Below are 15,769 nucleotides of genomic sequence, written 5' to 3'. Positions count from 1 at the left end.
GAACTGCTGGTAGCATAAGAAGAGTGCTTTAGGTAATGAGTGTTGAGCAAGGAAAACTGGTTTAATAATTGCGATTATAACAGACAACTGGGATAATATAAAATAGATGAGAAAATTATATCAGGATACTCTTAAAAAAAGGCAAACATCCATTAGGACACATAGAAATGGGAAAAGCTACCACAGGCCACTTTGGACAATGATACAAAGTCTTTCTGGCATTTATTAGCCCATGGTGGCCATAAGAAACCGATGAGACTAAAATTCATATACAGGACAAAGAATGGGTTACACACTTTGAGTCTCTTTACACAAACATCAAGAAGCTAACAACACTGAAGCTGTAAACATTGTTTTTTACATAAATGATACAATCAAAGTGATAAAAGCAGCTAGAGCACCAGGACTTGACAAAACTAGTGGCAGATCTTTTTATTTCAGAACCTTTTATCTGGGCCCCATATATCAATGTTTTATGCAGTGCCACAGCCTCCGGTGCTCCCATCTCAGGAACATGGAAAAGAGCATAGATAGTCCTCAGTTATAAGAAGGGAAGTTGATCTATATCCAGAAACTACCATCCAGCAGCCTGATCAACAACCTACAGAAAATATTCCACACACAGGTTCTTGACAGGCTAATGAGGTGGGTGGCAGAAAAAGACATACTAAGTCAATTTTAGGCTGGCTCCAGATCCAGAACTAACACAATTTACTAGACATTCCATTTTCTTTTGGTGAAACAGAAAGTGGTCTACATCAGTGGGGGAAATCTTTTTGAGGCATTTGTTGACTTTCGGTTTGCATTTGACACTGTCCTAGTTAGAAACAGTGGCAGGTATTAGCAGATGCCACCAGTTATGCTTGATATAATAAGGCAGCTGCATTCAGACAACTTTGCTCAAGTTAGGTGAAGCCAAAATGGAAAAGTAACTTAGAGGGTCAAAGTCAATAGGGGAGTTGACAGGGATGTGTCCTTACAGCTACCATGTATTTGTTCACTTAACTGTGAAAATGATTCTCTTATCTTGGCTGGGAGAAAGGCGCCTACTCTGCTTTATGAAGACGGCACCTTGCCAATGTCTAAAATAGAGAAAGGACTCCAACTACTCTCACAGAGTTTTGCATTATTCTGCAGTAATCATGGGTTGAAATAAATATCCAGACAATCAAATTCAAGGCACTCATCCTAATGAAAGATCACAAGGCAAAATAATCTTAGATTCACAGAGATTTGAGAGAGTCAACGAATTTGCCTAAGTCATAATCTACATGCGTGAATTTGATTATTTTAATGTCAAACTATCTGATTTGTGCATGAAGCGAACAAGTCCAGAAAAGTATAATACCGTTAAAACCTAGAGCATCATTGATCATTCGGTTCACAGAATATTCAACTACTAAGCCAGTGTCACTGTCCCTTGAAATATGGCTGTAAGCGTTGCCCTTTACAGCTCAGAGCTATAGGGCCATTGTAGCTTGAACAAACATGTGATATCTGAAACCATCCTCATGCAATCCCTATTAAAACAACCCCTGAAGCGCCCTAATAGAGTCCCTCTAGTGCCACTACAACTTGATCTTGCTCTGAAAGCTAAAAATGAACACGTGAAGCTGAGATCAATTTTGTATGGGATCAGGATTAGGTTCTCGGACAAACCAGCAATGTACTGGGAAGGACTACAGGATGTCCAGCGCTCAGGCACCCAAGATTTCTTGGATGAAATATGGTAACAACACTTCAACAAAACTCAGGCTAGCTGAGTATTCAACAGGATCGTCTTTAATCGCCCCAAGAATTGTGAAGGAACATTTTGGTTCTGGTCTGCTGACCAAAATGTATGAGTCCCCTGCCATTGGTAGATTGACAAATGAATGTTTAACAATAAAGTGGGATTATAAATTTGAAGATTTTATCGACAACAACCAGTCTTTTTCATCTAGATCTCTTTATATTAAGTTTGATGCAGGTACTCTTCCGTTAGCCTCATTTACATATACCTGGCTGAGTAACAATCAACCAGGTAAGTTGTTTTCGATATGCCAACAATGAGATGAGACAGGGGGGCATTTTCTATTCTTCTGTGCAGTATTCAAAATAATCAGGTCCCATTGGGTTAAACCTAAATATAAAGAATTACAATGAAGCCTTAAGAATCTATATGTACGAGACTAGCCTCCATGTGGTGTCTGGGATTTCAAACTATTTGATAACTCTTAGCAACTGAAAACGAAGGCACGGAAATCTTACGCCATGTGAGATAAAATACCTATGTATTAGGGATTGCAATATTTCATTGAGTATTTTGTGAATTGCTCTTTGATTTGAACTTTGGATTTTAATGCAAATGTTGATACTGAATATTGTTTAAATTATATATTTATTCATGTCTCATTGATAGATTGCTGTTCATGTGAACTGACTAATAAAATGAAATTAAATGAAAGCTGGCAACCCTAGGGTATAAATAGGGAACTGAATCCAAGGCTGGCCAAGGCAAGATTAATTTATTGTTTATACAGGTGTAGGCATGGGTCTGGATAAAGAAAATGAACTTCTTTACTTTTTATAATTCTCCTTTATTAGTGTAAGTTTACTTAGTTGATTCCTCTGGGTTTAGCAGTTTATTTTGGTACTTGGGGCCATTGGTTTGCCCAGACTCTCCAATTACTTTTCTCTTTCTGAAATGCAGGGGTTGCATTTATATCAAATTGGACATAAAATACACCTCTCGTAATACTAACATATCTGTATGAGATTGATGTAATTTTAGCAATGGATGCACACTGTGGTTATAAGACCTGGACGGACAATAGGGTACTGGCTGCAATAGTGGGCACAAAATTTGATAGCAGTATTCTTAGTGATGGCCATGCCTATTTTTGGTTATATGATGTGTGGCAGGTGACACGATTGGCCTTTTTTGGAAGATTCATTAAACAACCAATAGTTCTCCTAAATACTGTTTTAAATTGGCTGGCAGCATATTAATCTATACAAGAACCAATGTACTTTACAATATAGTATAACTCTTTTTTTTTACAGCCTAGCAGGACAGCAAAAATTGGGATCAGATATGATTTGATTTAATAGACAATAGAAACTCCAAAAATCAGCAAACCGAATATGAAAACCTATGTTTAGTAGTTGAGATACTTATGTTTTGACTTCTAGAACTTGGCCTCCTCTATAGATCAAACCTTACAACATAGTATTACCCATTTAGCCGGGGAACAGATTTTATTTGTTGTAACAGATCATTTATAAACTCATACAATCTGGAAACTGCATATGAGAAAAGATATTTAGTTGTCGAGATACTCACATCTGATTTCAAGATGACAACTACTTTTCTAGATCCAATGAGATCATTAATGTGGAATAGAGCAAGTCTATTTTTGCTTTCAACTTTTTTTCTGGTTGAATCAGTTGAAATGTGATGGTATCTAGCATCTTGTTGCATGCTCATGACCTATAGGTCAAGTGGTTGTTGTGCAATGTCTGTATTTGGTGGATTTGTGAAGGTGTGTGGGGCTGTTTTATGGTCTGGTGGGACTTTTTACTGTTGACTTGCCAGTAGCAAACACAACTGCATGCTCCTATCTGTTGCAAAACACCAATACAACATGTCTTTACTACGTCAAAACGGTCCTATTTGCAAATGTGGGTCTCTTTTTTAGCTATATGATTTCCAAATGGGGCCATTTTATTTTGGGGCAAGGACACGTTTTTGTTCAAATCCTACCCTGTACGCACTGACCAGTTTGTAAGAAGCATGGAAATCTGAGAAATCATTGGAATAGGAATGAACATGTGGTGATGTCTTTGTAGCTAGTGCTAGTGTATGCTTTTTGATTGCCAATTTTATGAGTTAAGTGGATTGAAGTTGGATTATAACATACATTTATGATTGATGTACACATTAGTTATTTGTTTGGGTACTTTTGGAGGACGAGATTCTCACAAATTGTATACTTACCAGTTTCTGACTTTCAAATGGTCTGAGATTTCAATTTAGTGTACAACTTACAGCCACAGTTGCACAATAATAATGGGGGCTACCGTGGTAAACATGCAACCCTTTTGCTTGCTAAGTTGACAAATGATTTAGAGTATTTTGGTTTAGCTCATTAGTTTTCTCTAACAATATCTACATGTATCAGTAGTCTGAGGAAATTAATGACCTGTGAACTTTTAAACACTGGGTATCATACAAGACAAGCAGAGGTACATGAGTTAAAGTAATCTGAAGGTTGTGCCTAAATTAGAAATTTACGAAATAACTGTAACTTTAGAATTTCTAGTATGTGTGTAGTTTATATTCCTTTTGATAGAAAGAATAAATAGTAATTTGAAGGTGGTGGGGAAATTATAAATATAAGCTATAACTGTAACTTCAGAACTTCCAATTTTTGTGTAGTTTAAGTTGGGTTTGTATAGAAAGAATAAAGACTTCCTAACTAAAATGTATCCTTAACCTTTGCTTTTTTTCAGTGAATTTCAATGGTTTTTATTTTGTAATAAAAATGTGTTTCAAATGGTAGAGTTGAGTGTCATCAAAAGGAGTGTCATTAAGGGAATGTCAAAAAGTACAGTGGATGAGAGTGTTGTAGAGTGGAGTGTCACAGAGTGGAGTAGAGTGGGGTGGAGTAGAGTGGAGTGATGCAACATACAGCGGAGTAAAGCATCATACAGTAGAGTGGCATGGTTTGTTTTACAGTGGATGGGAGTAATGCAGAGTGGAGTGTTGTAGAGTGGAGTGGCATGTTGACAGTAGAGTCAAGTGACATGCAGTGGTTTGTTGTCAACTCGATTTTCACGGTGGAGTATCATGGAGTGGTGTGTTGTTGGGTAGAGTGCTGTAAAATGGAATCGAGTTGAGTAGAGTGTTGAATAGTGGAGTGTCATCGAGTGGAGTACGGTAGAGTAGAGTGGAGTGTTGTCAAGAGGAGCATCCTACAGTAGAGCAGTGGAGAGTATCGAACAGTGTAGTGTCATAGAGTATAGTGTCATAGGGGCCAGATGTACAAAAATGCAATTTTACATTTCTTAAACAGCGACTTCCTAGAAATCACTATCTAAGAAAGGCAAAATGCTATGTGTAGAGATACAGATTCCCTAATAGCGATTCCTACAAAGTAGGAGTCACTATTAGGAAATCGGTAATAAGAAATCCCATTGCATTTTTGTCAATGGGCTGGTTTTGTATTTCCTAAATAGCTATTTCTTACTAAGAAAATGCTATCTAGGAAATGCAAAACCAAGGATGACAAGGGGTGGACAGTCCCACTTGGTGCACCCCAAAAATAAGGATGCACCTGTAGAGGGGACATATGCCTAAGGGGCATATGTGTGCTCTATTGCAATTAAATAAAGCACCTTTGGGTGCTTTTTTCAAATTGTGCCTGGTTACCACAAACTTCAAGTCGGTGGTAATTACATCTCCTAAATACTCAAGTCACATTTAGGAGATGCATGGGGCATCAGAATAGGAATCGCATATAGAAAATCCCTTTTTGTGATATGCGATTTGTGCAGGGTAGAAATCGCAATTTGCAATTCCTTAAAGGCCTTTGTAAATCAGAAAATGGCATTTTGCATTTCTTAATAGCCCAAAATACCAATTTGGACCATTAAGAAATGCAAAAAGGTTTTGTACATTTGGCCCTTATAGTGACATGTAGTACAGTGGAGAGTGGTAGAGTGTCATACAGTGGAGTATAGGGGAGTAGAGTGGTGTGGAGTGTTGGCATCGATCACTGAAGATATTCTCTTGGCCTCCCCTTTGAATGTGGCCCATCTTCATGTCTTCTAGGAAGGACGAAAAGAAACATTACCCATCATTTTGGATCTTATAAACCTTTCCATCACAACAAGCTCAGTCCCCAAGAACAGAAACATGCAGTAGTTAAACCACTGCTAAAAAAGAGCTGGCCTTGACCCCCTCCCTGCCTGGAAGCTATAGACCAATCTCCTTACTGCTGTTTTTTGGGCAAAGTTCATGAGAAGCATAACAACCAGCAACTCTCTAGGCATCTAGAAGCAAATCTGTTACTCGAACCAACCCAAAACGGTTTGTGTCCAAAACACAGCATGGAATCAGACATGCTGCTGGTCACGGAGGAGGTCAAATAAATTCTCAACAAGGGTGGCATGACAGCAATTGATCTCCTCGATCTGAAAGCTGCATTCGACAAGGTCGACCATGACATCTTAGCACATGGGTTCAGTGACATAGGGGTAAAGAAGGAGGCCTTAAAATGGATGTGTTCCTTTTGTGTTCTTTCCAGATCTGAGAATCCCTGTTTTTCTTGGAAATGTACTCTCTTAAATATGGGTCGCTACAGGGGTCTGCTTTAAGCCCCACCCTCTTTAACATCTATCTGCAGCCATTGGCCACCATGGTTAAGAATTTTGGGGCCTGATTACAACTTTGGAGGAGGTGTTAATCCATCCCAAAAGTGACGGATATACCACCAGCCATATTACGAGTTCCATAGGATATAATGGACTCGTAATACGGCTGGTGATATATCCATCACTTTACTGTCACTTTTGGGACAGATTAACACCTCCTCCAAAGTTGTAATCAGGCCCTTAGTGTATCTATCATATCCTATGCTGATGGCACACTGTTGGTGGTCTCCCTCACCAACAGTAATGGCATCGGCAACGGCTGGGTCCCTGTCTGGAGAAGGTGCCCCAGTGGATGGCAAGCTGCTCCATGAAATTGAACAGAGAAAAAATGGAGCTACGTATGGTGGGGAATAATTCATCTCTTCGTAGTAATTTGACTACACTAGACTGGTCGAAGAGCGTAGGCACCCCTACTGTGCCATCAAACCCTATAAAAGCCTAGGATTATGGCTGGTCAGCTCCCTGTTGATGGAAGCACAGGTAAAAAAACTGACATTTACATTCTTTGCCTTACTGAGAACTATGCGCAAAATGCTGGACCTCCTACTTACAGTATCCAGAAGAATTGTGAATCAGGTGCTAATACTGTCACGCTTGGACTACAGAATTCCCCATTACGAGCTCACCTAAAACAGTCCTAAAGGGACTCCAAATGGTCCAGAAGGCTGCAGCCAGGACTATCTTTAAGCTGCCCAAGCTTGTCCGAGCTAAAGAGGACTTGGCATCTTTGCACTGGCTCCCTGTGGAGGAAAGAATACAATTTAAGACACTGTGCATAACTCACAGAGCAGTCAACCACAAGGTACTTAAAATGATCAGGGATCTTCTAACTCCATATACCCCTAAGAAGACATTAAGGCCCATATTTATACTTTTTTTCTGCCGCATTTGCATCATTTTGTGACGCAAAAGCAGTGCAAACTTACAAAACATAATTGTATTTTGTCAGTTTATGCTGCTTTTGCGTCAAAATGTGATGCAAATGTGGCACAAAAAAGTATAAATATGGGCCTAAGGTCCTCCAACGCTGGTCTGCTTAAGGTCTTTCAAATTCAAAAGGCCAGATGGGGAGGAAAATCTTTCTCCTACATATCCCCCAAAATTTGGAACACCATGCTGAGTGTACTGAGAATGCAACCCAATGAAATTATATTCAAAAAACTTCTTAATACCTGAGTTTGGGCAAGTAGATGAAGTATATGGTAATAGGCCTGTCTAGTGATCTACAGTAAAGTAGAGTCTACAATTGAGTACAGTGGTGTAGAGTGGAGGGGCATACAGTGGAGTAGAGTCTTCTAGCATGGAATGCTGTAGTGTGAAGTGGCATGTCGTAAGTACAATCGAGTGAACTGTTGTAGAGTAGGGTCTTCTAATACGGAGTGGTGTAAAGTGAAGTGGCATATCATGCAGTACAGTGGAGTGTCTATAGTTGAGTGGACTGTCGTAGAGTGGAGTGCCGTACAGTGTAGTATTGTACAGTGGTGTGTTGTTCAGAGGAGTGTCTTGCAGTGGAGTGTCATTGAGTCAAGTGTTGTTGAGTAATGTGTGTCATAGACTGACATAAACCTGAGTAGACTGTTGTAAAGTGGAGTGGGACAGAGTGAAGAAGAGTGGAGTAGAGTGGAGTAGAGTGGAGTGTGGTCCAGTGGAATTTTGTATAGTAAACTGAGAGACAGAGGCATGTCATAGAGAGGAGTATGGTGTCATAGAGTGCCATATAGTTGAGTGGAGTAGCGTGGACTGATAGGAATAGAGTGGAGTAAGGTGGCATTGAGTGTAATAGAGTTTTGTAGCGTGGAGTTGCATACAGTGGAGTACATTGTTGTACAGTGGAGCAGCACAGAGTGGAGTATGGTACACAGTGTAGAATTGGATAAAGTGTCATAGAGCTGAGTGGGGTAGTTTGGAACAATGTAGCATAGAGTGGGGTAACGTGTCATAGAGTGGAGTGGCGTGTTGTATAGTAGAGTAGCATGGAGTGCGGGAGAGTGGATTGGCATGGCATAGAGTTGAGTATTGTATGGAGTATTGTATGGTGACATACCTTGTGGTAAGGTGCCATGCAGTAGAGTAGAGTGAGTGGAGTTGAGTATAACATCGAGTGGAGTAAAGTGTGATAGAGTGGATTGGTGTGTTGTAGAGTAGAGTGGCATGAAGTAGAGTACAGAGGAGAGGCATATTACACAGTGGAGTAAAGTGTCATAGAGTGTAGCAGTGTGTTGTACAATTGAGTAAATTGAAGTAGAGTGGAGTCACATAGAGTGGATAAGGGTGTTGTAGAGTGGAGTGGCGTGGAGTAGAATAGAGTGTGGTAAAGTGTGTTAGAGTGAAATGGCACTGAGGTGGTCATTCTGACCGCGGCGGTCGCCGCCCGCCAAGCGGTTCCCGCCGAAAGACCGCACAGCGGTCAAAAGACCGCGGCGGTCATTCCGGCTTTCCCGCTGGGCCGGCGGGCGACCGCCAGAAGACCGCCGGCCGGCCCAGCGGGACAGCCCCTTCAACAATGAAGCCGGCTCGGAATGGAGCCGGCGAGCTGAAGGGGTGCGACGGGTGCAGTGGCACCCGTCGCGATTTTCACTGTCTGCTAAGCAGACAGTGAAAATCTTTGTGGGGCCCTGTTAGGGGGCCCCACGGCACCCGTTCCCGCCATCCTGGTTCCGGCGGTGGACACCGCCAGAAACAGGCTGGCGGTAAGGGGGTCGGAATCCCCATGGCGGTGCTGCACGCAGCGCCGCCATGGCGGGTTCCCTGGGCCAGCGGGAAACCGGCGGGAAACCGCCGGCTCCCCTTTTCCGACCGCAGCTTTACCGCCGCAGTCAGAATCGCCCAGGAAGCACCGCCAGCCTGTTGGCAGTGCTTCCGCCGCACTCCGCCATGGCGGTCATGGACCGCCAAGGTCAGAATGACCCCCTGAGTGTCATACAGTAGAATAGCATAAGGTGGGGAAATGGAATAGAATGGAGTACCGTGGAGTAGTGTGTCAGAGTAGAGTACAGTAAACTGTGCTGGAGTGGAATGGAGAGAGTCGCATAGTGTGTCGTTGAGTACAGCAGAGTGTCGTACAGTGAAACAGACTGGAGCAGAGTGTCATACACTGACACAGACCATAGCGGACTATTGAATAATGGAGAGCTATACAAAGGATTATACTGTGCTAGAGTAGAGTGGAATAGCATAGAATAGAATGACAGATTGGAGCAGCATAGAATGGAGTGGTGTGGAGAGGAGTTGGATAGAGTGAAGTAGAGCAGAATAGCATAGGTTGGAGTGGTGTAGAGTGGAGTGGCATAGAGTGGAGGGGTGAAGAGTGTATAGAGGCAGAGTGGAGTGGTGTATAGTGGAACACTGTAGAGTAGAATGTTGTAGAGTGGAGAGGCATAGAGTGGAGTGGCATACAGTGGAATAGCATATGGTGGAGTGGGGCAGACTGGAGTGGCATATAGTGGAGTAGCTTGTTGTAGAGCAGAGTGGAGTAGAGTGAAATGCTGTGCCCTAGAGTAGAGTGGAGCGCAGTACTGTGGAGTGACATGGACTTGAGCAGTATACTGTAGGATTGAGTTGTGTGCCATAGAGTATAGTGGAGTGGCATAGAGTAGAATAGCATAGAGTAGAATAGCATAGAGTACAGTGGGGTAGAGTGGAGTGGCATAGAGAGGAGTCGTGTAGAGTGGAGTTGTGTACACTAGAATATCGTAGAGTGTAGTGGTGTACAGTGCAGTGGCACAGAGTAGAGTGGCATATAGTGAGTTGTCATACAGTGGAGTAGTGTACAGTGGAATGTCGTAGAGTGGAGTTGCTCACAGTGGAATAGGGTAGAGTGGTGTGGCATACAGGGAAAAGCGTAGACTGGCGTGGGTTTGCCTTAGAGTAGAGTGGAGTGCAGAAGAGAGAACTGGCACTGTCCAGAGTGACAGGGAGTGGAGTAGTGTGTCATGGAATACAGTGGAATGACGAACAGTAGAATAGTGTTTAGTGCAGTGAAATGGCACAGAGTAGAGTGGCATAGAGTGCAGGTAGGTACAGTGGAATAGCATAGAGAGGGGTGGTGTACAGTGAAGTGATGTAGAGTGGAGTGGCTTAGAGTGGAGTGGCATTGAGGGGAATAGTGTAGAGTAGTGTGGTATACAGTGGTGTGACATACAGTCGAATAGTATAGAGTGGAGTGGCATAAACAGTAGTGGCATTCAGTGAAGTGGCAAAGAGTGTAGTGGCACATAGGAGAATTGTGTAGAGTTAAGAGGCATAGAGTGGAATAGCATAGAGTGGAGTGGCATAGAGTGGAGTGGCATAGTGTGGATTGGTGTGGAATAGAATAGCATACAATGGATGCGCATAGAGGTCAGTAGTGTGGAGTGGTGTACAGTGGAATTGCATACAGTGGAGAGGCATAGAGTGGAGTGCCCCAGAGTGGCATATATTGGAGTGGCATGTTATAGAGTGGAGAGGCATGTATTACCCTGGAGTGGTGTGTTATACAGAGGGAGTGGTGCATCGTAGAGTGGATTGCTGTGGAGTGTTATACAGTGGAGTGTATTGTCCTAGAGGAGAGTGGCATGTTGTATAGTGTAGTGGCATACAGTGGTGTGTGTTATACTAGAGTGGAGTGGTGTAGAATGGAGTGGTGTAAGTGAGATAGAGTGGAATAGCGCAGAGTGGAGTGGCATAGAGTGGAGTGGTGTAGAGTGGAGTGGCATGTAGTGGAGTAGAGTAGAGTAGCATACAATGGAGTGATGAAGAGTGTACTGAGGAAGAGTGGAATGGCATATAGCATAGAGTAGAGTGCTGTAGGCAATACAGTGGAGTGGCATACAAAGGAATGGAATATAGTAGAGTGAAGGAGACTGGATTGGCATAGAGTGGATGATAGAAATGGGGTCGTTGGTTGGCAGTCAGTTTGCACTCTGTCCAACAGGGACCCTCACTCTAGTCAGGATAAGGGAAATACATAGCTCAGATAGCCTCTGCTCACCCCCTTGGTAGCTTGGCACAAACAGTCAGGCTTATCTCAGAGGCAATGTGTAAATTATTTGTACAAACACTCACAGTAACACAGAGAAAACACCACAAAATCATTCAAGACCAGTTTAGAAATATAGCCAATATTTATCTGAGTAAAACAAGACAAAAACAACTAAAGTCCAACATACACATGCAAAATTATTTATTTTAATGATTCAACTTCAATATATCTCTTAGAAACACAAAAACTTCAATTTGGTGCTATCACGGCTTCGTGACAGAGTAGTTCCCAACAATCCAATGCCAATGGCACCGGTCTCCGTGTTGCACTGACCCCCAGGTACAGTACCTTTGCTAATGAGGAAACAAGCCAGTCCATAGAGTCGGTGGAGGTGAGGCATCACTGGATCCAGTGCAGCATTGTTTTTTTACTGCAGAGCAGGGGAGATGATGCAGTGTCAGTGCGAAGCATCAGTTCCTTACGCTCCGGTGGAGTCAATATATCTGCCGGGTCAAGACACAGTGGGGCAACCTCTCAGGGTCACAGTCATGCCATGGGGCTGCAAGTGCAGTGGAGGAGTCAGGTGTCATCGACGATGGTGACAAAGCACTCGGGACTCAGAAAGTCACAGGACATCAGCGGGGCTGCAGTGGCATCGGGCCTGTGGAGTCAGTCACAGTCGTCGCACTCCAGCGGGTACCATGGCTTCAGGCGCAGGCAGCGTTGTGGAGTCAGGCAGCGGCATTTGTCCTGGCATCGTTTCGAGTCGGAGTACCAGGTTCTTCTTGTTTGTACGCTAGCTTTTACTTCCAGTGGCCCAGGGACTGGAATAGGCACCACCTGGTGAGTTAGGATGCACAACAAAGGAACCCAGAGGCTGGTAGGTGAAGTCTTCGCTGTCCCTTAGACTTTTTAACAGGATGCAAGCTCAGTCCAAGCCCTTGGAGAAACTTCACAATTAGGATTTTAGAAAGCAATGTCCGGCCCTTTCCTTCTTAGGTAGAAGCAGTAGCAGCAAGCAGCAGTAGGTCAGCACAGCAAAGCAACAGGCAGAGTGGCAGGTCCTCCTGAAGCATCAAGCTCTTCACCTTGGCAGAGGTTCTTCCTGATCCAGAAGTAATCTAAAAGTCTGGGGCTTTGGGTCCACTACTTATACTCATTTCTGCCTTTGAAGTAAACAAACTTCAAAGAAAAGTCTGTGTTGTTGACAAGATCCTGCCTTGCCCAGGCCTGGTCACAGACACACACCAGGGGGTTGGAGACTGCATTGTGTGAGGACAGGCACAGCCCTTTCAGGTGCAGGTATCAGCTCCTCCCTCCGCACTGTGGCCCAGGAGACTCATCAGGATATGTAGGACACACCTCAGCTCCCTTTGTGTCACTGTCTAGGGGGAATTCACAAACAGCCCAACTGTCAGTCTGACCCAGGCATGGATTCCACAAGCAGGCAGAGGCACAGAATGGTTAAGCAAGAAAATGCCCACTATCTAAAAGTGGCATTTTCAAACTGATGTATTTTTAACTTGTGAGTTCAGGGACCCCAAATTCCCTGTCTCTATCTGCTCCCAATGGGAAACTGCACTTAAATGATATTTAAAGTCCCCATGTTACCCTATGAGAGAGATAGTCCTTGCAATAGTGAAAAACAAATTTGGCAGTATTTCCCTATCAGGACATATAAAACACAGCAGCACATATCCTACCCTTTAAATACACCACACCCTGCCCATGGGGCTACCTAGGGCCTACCTTAGGGATGACTTACATGTAGAAAAAGGGAAGGTTTCAGCCTGGTAAGTGGGTACAGTTGCCAGGTCGAATGGCAGTGCAAGACTGCACGTACAGACACTGCAGTGGCAGGTCTGAGACATGTTTACAGGGCTACTCATGAGGGTGGCAAAGTCAGTGCTGCATGCCGACCAGTAGCATTTGATGTACAGGCCCTGGGCACCTCTAGTGCACTTTACTAGGGACTTGCTAGCAAATCAAATATGCCAATCAGGGATAAACCAATCACCAATACAATTTAGACAGAGAGCACTTGCACTTTAGCACTGGTTAGCAGTGGTAAAGTGCCCAGAATATCAAAACCAGCAAAAACGAATTACAGCACAGGATCCAAAAACAGTAGGTCAGAAGCAAAAAGTACAAGGAAACCACACCAAGAGCTGCCAGGTCTAACAGTTGAGTAGTGTATAGTGAAGTGGCATGTCGTAGAGTAGAGTGGAGTCCTATATAGTGGAGTGGCATAGACTGGATTGGCATAGAGTGAAGTACTCTGTCGTAGAGTTGAGTGGAGTGGCATGGTTTGGAACAGAGTAGAGTGCAGTGGCATAGAGTGGAGTTGCGTACAGTGGCATATCATAGAGTGGATTGGCAAACAGTGAAGTGGCATAGACTAGAATGGCACACAGTGGAATAGTGCAGAGTGGAGTTGCATACAGTGGAATAGCATTGAGTGGGGCAGCGTATTGTGGAGTGGCATGTCTTAGAGCAGAGGCGAGTGCCGTAGAGTGGAATGGAGTGGCATAGACTGGAGTAGCGTGGAGTGGAGTAGTGTGTCACAGAGTAGAGTGGAGTGGCCTACAGTGGAATAGCATACAGTGGAGTGGCGTAGAATGGAATGTCACAGAGAGGAGTAATGCAGAGGCAGCTCAGTACAGCGGAATAGCGTGAAATGGAGTGGCGTATAGTGGAATGGTATAGAGTGGAGTGGTGTACAGTGATGCAGTGTAGAGTGCAGTGATGTAGAGTGAAATGGCATACAGGAAAGTGACACAGAGTGGAACTATGTAGAGTAGAGTGACGTAGAGTGGAGTGGTCTGGAGTGGAATAGTGTAGGGTGAATTGGTGTAGAGTGCAGTGGCACGGATTGAAGTGGCTTACAATGCAGTGTCATACAGTGGAATAGCAGATAGTGGAGTGCATAGAGTGAAATAGCGTAGAGTGGAGTGGAAGAGAGAGAGTGGAATGGAGTAGAATGGAGTACTGTAGATTGGAGTTGCATGTCATAGAGTGGAGTAGCATGTGTTACCCCAGAGTGCCGTGTTATAGAGTGGAATGTGGTGTTCTAGAGTGGAGTGGTGTGGAGTGTTATACACTGAAGTTGATTGTCATGGAGGGAAGCGGCATGTTGTACAGAACAGTGGCATCAAATGGAGTGTTGTAGACCACTGTGGAGTCGCATAGAGTCAAGTTGCATAGATTAGAGTGGGGTAGAGTGGAATAGCACGGAGTGGAGTGCCATAAAGTGGAGTGGCATGGAGTGGAGTGGTATAGAGTAGAATGGCATGTCGTAGAGTGGAATGGTGTGGAGCAGACTGGAGTGGCGTCTTGTAGAATGGAGTTGTGTGGAGTGTCATACAGTGGAGTGGGCTATTGTAGACTGGAGTGGCATGTTTTACAGTGGTATGGCATGTCGTACGATTGACTGGAGTAGCATGTCATAGAGTGGCTTGTGGTACAGCATCTTAGAGTGGAGAGGTATTGGATGGAGTGGTGGAGATAGAACAGGAATGTCATAAAGTGGAGTGGGGTATAGTGCAATGGCAGGTCATGGAGTGGAGTGGTGTGTGGTAGAGTGGAGTGGAGTGGCGTGAAGTGAAATAGAATGGAGTTGCTTGTCATTGAGTGGAGTGGCATGTGGTAGACTGTAGTAGTGTGTCACAGAGTGAAGTGGTGTGTTGTATAGTGTAGTGGCGTGGATTGTCATACAGAGAAGTCCATTGTCATACAGTGTAGTGGGTTGTCATAGAGTGGAGTGACAAGTAGTAGAATAGAATGTAGCAGCATGTTGTGTCATACAATATTGTTTAAACAGAGGTACTGTGAAAATGAGTGAATAGATTTACATGAAATGTGTCCCAAATATAGGTTATGGGGTGTAAAGGGTCATTTTTGCTAATAAATCTAAATTGTTACAGTAGTTTTAAAGCTATAGGACCTGACTTGCAAAAGTAGATTTACACTTTGGAGTAAGTTTACAATTGTTTGCTATTCAGAAAGATATTTTTAAGAGTAGTATCTTTAAGACTGGGAAGTCTCCGCAAATAAAAAGATATAACAGTCATATCTTTTAATGTGTCATGACTCCACCTCTTAAAAATACTACCAGTAAAGTACCTTTTTGAATAGCAAACAATTGTAAAGTTACAAACAAGTGTAAGTTTACCAATGTTAATTAGGTATGAAAGGAAGAATTAGTTAGTGAAATATTGGGCTGCATATACCGCAGTGACTTCATGGTATACTGAGGTACATGCAATTGAGAAAATAGTATATGATTTTCTAATAACTGCCCTTACAAAAGTTAAAGGCAGCCATATTGTTTAGATTAGACTTTGGCTTTTTTCTGTTTTTTTCTGGTAAATATAGGGGGTCATTCTAAGTCTG

This window comes from Pleurodeles waltl, chromosome 2_2, assembly GCF_031143425.1.
Source record: "Pleurodeles waltl isolate 20211129_DDA chromosome 2_2, aPleWal1.hap1.20221129, whole genome shotgun sequence".
Lineage (NCBI taxonomy): Eukaryota > Metazoa > Chordata > Amphibia > Caudata > Salamandridae > Pleurodeles > Pleurodeles waltl.
The sequence above is the reverse complement of the archived record's forward strand: the minus strand, read 5'-3'. Positions refer to the sequence as shown.